This window comes from Cavia porcellus, unplaced genomic scaffold, assembly GCF_034190915.1.
Source record: "Cavia porcellus strain 051 isolate PalLab524CR breed Dunkin Hartley unplaced genomic scaffold, mCavPor4.1 scaffold_21, whole genome shotgun sequence".
NCBI lineage: Eukaryota > Metazoa > Chordata > Mammalia > Rodentia > Caviidae > Cavia > Cavia porcellus.
The window spans coordinates 37548710-37554345 of record NW_026947504.1 but is presented as its reverse complement, the minus strand read 5'-3'; the positions used below and the strand labels follow the sequence as shown (position 1 = coordinate 37554345).

Below are 5636 nucleotides of genomic sequence, written 5' to 3'. Positions count from 1 at the left end.
TAGGATTTTGAGAAATCACTGAGCACAGATAACAAGGATCTTGGTGATGCCGGGTGACCAGTTGTACCAAGAGGCTCCTTAGGGGAGGGGCCCGAACTCCTGGTCTGTAGGTCAGCTCCTTGGAATGCTGGACTTGGTGCAGTAATTACTAAGAAGGGAGAACCGAGAAGCACAGAATGTTCAGGAAGAAATGGAATAAATGGAAAAACACAAATCTCTCACATGTATTTTGTGGCTTTGTGAGGTATATAATCAAGGGCTTAGTGGAAAACTGGGTTAGGGAAGTTTAACTTGGGCTCTGTTAATCCTATTTTGGCCTAGATTGTTAACATGGTGGAACAATTGAAGAAATTAATATTTCTTCAATTTTGCAAATTTGAAAAAGCTTACAATGCTTCACCACATTTTGTTAAATGCCAAAAAAATCAGAAAATGTTTTCATATTTTTAAATTAATGAATAGAAGCCCCTCTAGCATTCTGTTGTAGTTTGTTTAAATGTCCCCTAAAGCTTCACGTGGTCATGGGGAAAGGGCCTCTCTAGGGCGGCTGAGTCTAGCATTTGTGATTGGCTTGCTGTCTAGCGCTGGGATTGGCGGTGTGAGCACTGCACCTACCCTGGCGCAGGGAACTGGTGTACAATATAAAGGCGGAAAAGAGGCATGCTTTTCCCCTTTATTTCCTTTTTTGCTCTTGTGGCTTGCGGCTGCCATGAATGGCTGCCCCTCAGCCATGCCACCATCCTTGGACCCAGCTGAGTATGGACAAAAACTTCCACAAACTAAGCTGAAAAAACCTTTCCTTCCCTAATTTTGGGTGTCAGGTATTTTGTTTTAGCAACATGAAAAAAATAACAGAGACACGTCCCTACCCAAGGTAAGCATTGAAGCAGCTCAGTGTGTGTACCCCGATCCTTTCTCTACCACGAGAATGTGGGAGCAGACAACTTCACCTGGGACACAGGAAAAGGCCAGGGGAAGGAGTCACAGTATCTGGATTTGAAACCAGGCTCTGCCACTCATCAGTCACGTGACCAGGCAAGTTCTCCCCTTTTCTGCCTCAGTTTTCTTATTTGTGAAATGGACTTTATCAAAGCAGCCATTTTATGGGAACTAGCAAGGATTAAATGCTATATATATAAAGCACTGAGAACCGTGACTGGCTTGCTCTGTCTCTCTGCCCCCACCTCACTGCTTCCCTCAATAATACATTAAATACATGCATACGCACATGCATTTAACATGTGTATGCAACATACGTACATGTACATATTCACCATTGTACGCATGTTTGCATTAAATAAAACTTCATCAAACTTTATGGTATTTAGTAGTCTTTTATTTTACAGCTTATCTATGAAATATATGACCCTATTTTGTCAATACTTTAAGTTGTTACTCATTTCTCAGTATCATAAATAAAAGTCTTCATTTACATTTTTGCACTTAGATCTTTGGAAACTTGTCCAATTACTTACTGGGAATCCATCCCTAGACTGAATCAGATGCTATGCTCTTTTTAAAAGAATTTTGATACATAATGCCAAGTTGCTCTCTAAAAAGATGTACTACTTTAAATTGTCAGCAGTATTTCCCCAAACCCCTGCCAAGACTATTTTCATTCTTTCTTTCCCCATCAGGTTGGAGGATTTTTTTTTTGTTTTAATTTTTTATTGTCTTACCAGGAAGGTTAAAAATCTTTGATTATTGGTCATTTTTTATTTTCCCACTATGAATTTGTGGTTTCTATATTGGTTTGAAGGAGCTTTTTATATATTAAAATCTTTTTAGTTTCTAATTTTATTATATTTTAATTTAATTAATTTTATTAAATACCTAAGTGTACCACACTACATTTTGCACTATTCACCGTGTGTGTGTATGTGTGTTGAATATTTAACTATGACTTTTGTTCTGGGATCTCAGTTATAAAATCCTTCATTACACACCCTCAAGTCATAAAAATATTCTTTTTTATTCATGCCAACATACTTATAATTTAATTTTACATTTAAAAGATTCAATTTATCTCAATTATTTTCCAACTGGAACCTAATATGTGTTTCTCCTCTGGGCTCTGTGATTCAATTAATTGCTCATTACCCAAATCAGTAATGTATATATTAAACAAAATGTGTCAATTTTTAAATACCAGTTGTTCTCTAAGATGTAAAGTAATGGATTTCTTCTAATTGTTACATTGTCTTTAAAAGTTACCAGGGGCTACCACAGTGGATGCAATAATGACTACATTTGACTTCCAGATGGGAAACGAATGAGACACAGAAAGAGTGAGGATGAACATTTTCTCCAAGCACGTGAAAGATGAGAATCCCCAGCTGTACATTTCCCCTAATTCTGAAGGGCTGGTAAGCTCATGAAGGTCCCTAAATCAGGTACAGGGAGGCACTGGGACCTTATAGGATAAAGGCAAGGTTTGAGCACATCAATGCCACCTTATATTTTTAGGGTATCACAGGATTGATTTTTATACTTTCAAAAAGTAAAATTCAAGTTTATAGCATAAAATATACGAAACACTTAATTTCCAGGCAATCCAGCTGGAAAAAAGCAAGTCTGCATTCCTTAAGTTTTGTTAATTCTTCATAAGCCTCATGCTGTATTCATTGGTATTATGCAAGACTGCCACTTGTGTTGCACAGTATTTGCAAACTCTCATCCTGTTATTTTTCTCCCATCAGAATAGTACAGCTAGGAAACAGGTTCAAAGTAGCAGGCCAGCCACCAGCGTCCACCAGGATGTGCTGGGCTGTGCTCCGAGCCACCTCTAAGCCACGCTGTAACATTCACCAGGATTCCTGCCGCGGGCTGCTTTTGCTGGAATGACCAGAGGAGGCGTCAGCAAGCCTAACACTCTCCTACCCTCCTGCCCCTTCTTTGGCTCCTGAGAGTAGGCAGCCATTCCACTGACCTTAGGCAGGACTCAGCTTCCAAGACAAGAGAACTGACCAAGAGGAGACAGTGCCAAGTTCACGAGTAAAGAGTTAAATTCTTCAAGTTTCTGAAAGGATCCGAGAAGCTGCTGAACAACCCGGTAATCCACCTCTTTTATTTTTAATGTGTTCAAGTCCCCTAAGGACATAATCAGAAGCATGAGATATTTGAATGATACTCAAGGATATGACCCAAAGCCTCCCTCGTTTTCCCAGATGAAAGCTAGTAAGTCTAGCACTGTGAGATCCAAGAAGGCAGCTTTCTATCTTTATTATGCAGTTATGATTGAATTTTGAGTAAGATATCTTAACTCTGCAAAGTTCCATGTGCTCCTCATGGGTTTTTTTTTTTCTCTGTACTATTAATACTCTAAGAGATACCGTTTTTCTTTCAAGAAAATCAGGAAATATGTGTGACAACACTTTTTAATGAGCCCAAGTTTGTCCTACATATTTAAAAAGTTCAAAATAACAGCTTCCATTTCCTGTGCTGGCCCTGTTAAGGTTTTCCAGTTGAGGAAAATAAATCTCAGAGAGATTAAGTAATTTGCCTAAACTGCCCGAGGACACTGCCTGGTCCTCCTCTAGTCACTTAGTCTTGCCACTACTCAGGGCTGACTTTCTCACATTTGACCCCCAAAATATACCCAACATGCATTTCTCTCTCTCTCTGCTTCTCAAGCAAGAGAAGGATGAAAAAGGAAATGGAACTTGGCTCAGTTTTTAAATCTTGAAATAATTTTCACCCATCAATTCCACGAATGCAATTCTTTGGAGTTTCTATTAGATGAACGGAGTTAAATTTCTTGCTCATGTGCTCTTTCAGCTCTGTATTCCATCCTGGAGGACTACAAGACTGGCCCTTCTCTGCATTAGGTGGTTAGTGCCTCATTCCCACCCGGCAAGCTTCTTTCTACATTCTTGTGTGACTGCGATCTGACCATCAAATCTATATAGCACATTGCCTTTACCTGCAAAGTATGGACTTTAATCCTACTAAAACACACAATGAAATAGTAAAATTTTTGACTTGATGGTTGCCCAGAGATTGAGTGATCAAATATCCTCATATACTGCTAGAAACTCAGATTGAGGAGAAAATAAATCAGCATTCATGCGATATTCAGAGTGCGCTACACATTTATAATAGAAAACAGTGGACATGACTTTCTTCCCGAAGAGTGCTGATTCTCAAGGTAACTGAGGCACAAACTGTATGCAGTAGAAAAGGGATTTAACATGAGGATCCTCCCTTGCAAGGCACTGCAGTACTTGAAATATAATCTCTTTATTGTTTCAAAAGGTCAATAGACATTTAAAATGTCAACAATGTTCTGTTTCTTTTGTACTTGCAATGTACCCAAGATGCTGGGCATAGTTCATTTGAGCACATAAGCTCATGCCTCTCCCATAACAGGCATTTGATTAAGTATTTGCTGGAAAAAGGAGTAAACAGTAGTCTATTTTCTGCTTCCTGTAACGCAGTACCACAGAATGGGTGAGTTTTAAAGAAAAGGGATTTATTTTGGTCGATGGTTCTGCTTTGGGTTGAGGTGCAGCTCTCTGGTGATGGCTTTCTTACTGGCAGTGTAGAAGGTGGTGAAGTAAACATGTCACGTGGTGAGAGACAGCGAATGAGCAAGAGACCCAGCCAAACTGGTTTTTACAGGAGACTCTCTCAAAATTACCAGATAAGCTGATTAGTCCTTTCATGAAGGCAGAGAGCTCTTATCTCTTCTTGAACATCACTCTCAGTACTTCATAAAGGAGATTAAATTTTAACATGAATTTCAGGGGGCTGAACTGTATTCAATCCACAGCAATAATTAAAAACCAAACCCATCACTATTTTTATTATTTTAGTTCTGTTCTTTGATTTGCTCACTCATTCATTCATTCATTCATTCATTCAACAAACAGGTACTATCTCTAGTTGACAAGCACCATAAAAGATGCTGAAAAGCCAACTGTTGTGGTGGATACATTGTTGATACATTGATACCTCAGAAGTTGTGAGGTTTAACTAAGAGACTCAGCAGGAAGCCAGGGTTCTTACTTTGTAAATATCCTCATCCTGTGCAAGAGGAGGGCAAGGAGATTTTGTGAGTGCTATACCAGCCCTGGATGCCAGAATGGGGCAGTCTGTGTACAAAATAAGGGAAGAACAGAGACTTGCTCTTCCCTGTTCTGCTCTGGCTGTTTTTGCTGGCTACCACCTTGGAGTGTTGCCCCAGTGCCATACCAACCTGCCTTAGAGCCAGCTGGTTATGGACTGAAACCTCCACAAACTGTAAGCTAAATAAACCTTTCCTTCTTTCATTTTGAGTTTTGAGTATTTTGTTCCAGCAATGACAGAAAAGTATCCAAGACACCAACTTTAAAATATGTGCACCCTTCTTCTTCTTATCACTTGCTTCTTCTACTTAACCATCTGTTTAACTGAGGGTGATGCTTTTATCATCTCCATCTTCATGTACAAAAGAGAAGAACAATAAATTTTCACCGTTGTCTATAAAGATACTACAAAAATGAAATAGAAAAACGTGATTATTAAACTATGAAGAGGTATACTAATATATCATCAGTAAAGTATGTATGTTATGCTTTTTAATTTTTCAACACTTTTAACTGAAGTATAGGGGTCACCAGAGGGATCTGTAATTTAAGAAATGCTGATATAGCTGG

General features: G+C 38.9%; 1 long non-coding RNA gene across 1 annotated transcript; it reads left to right on the top strand.

Annotated features, from left to right (window-relative positions):
* The first annotated feature begins 1401 nt into the window (after window positions 1–1401).
* LOC134472045 (uncharacterized) lies at window positions 1402–5270 on the top strand. The gene is made up of 3 exons (XR_010041869.1): window positions 1402–2366; window positions 2700–3052; window positions 3778–5270. It is a non-coding gene; the product is annotated as an uncharacterized LOC134472045 (long non-coding RNA).
* Window positions 5271–5636: the final 366 nt, after the last annotated feature.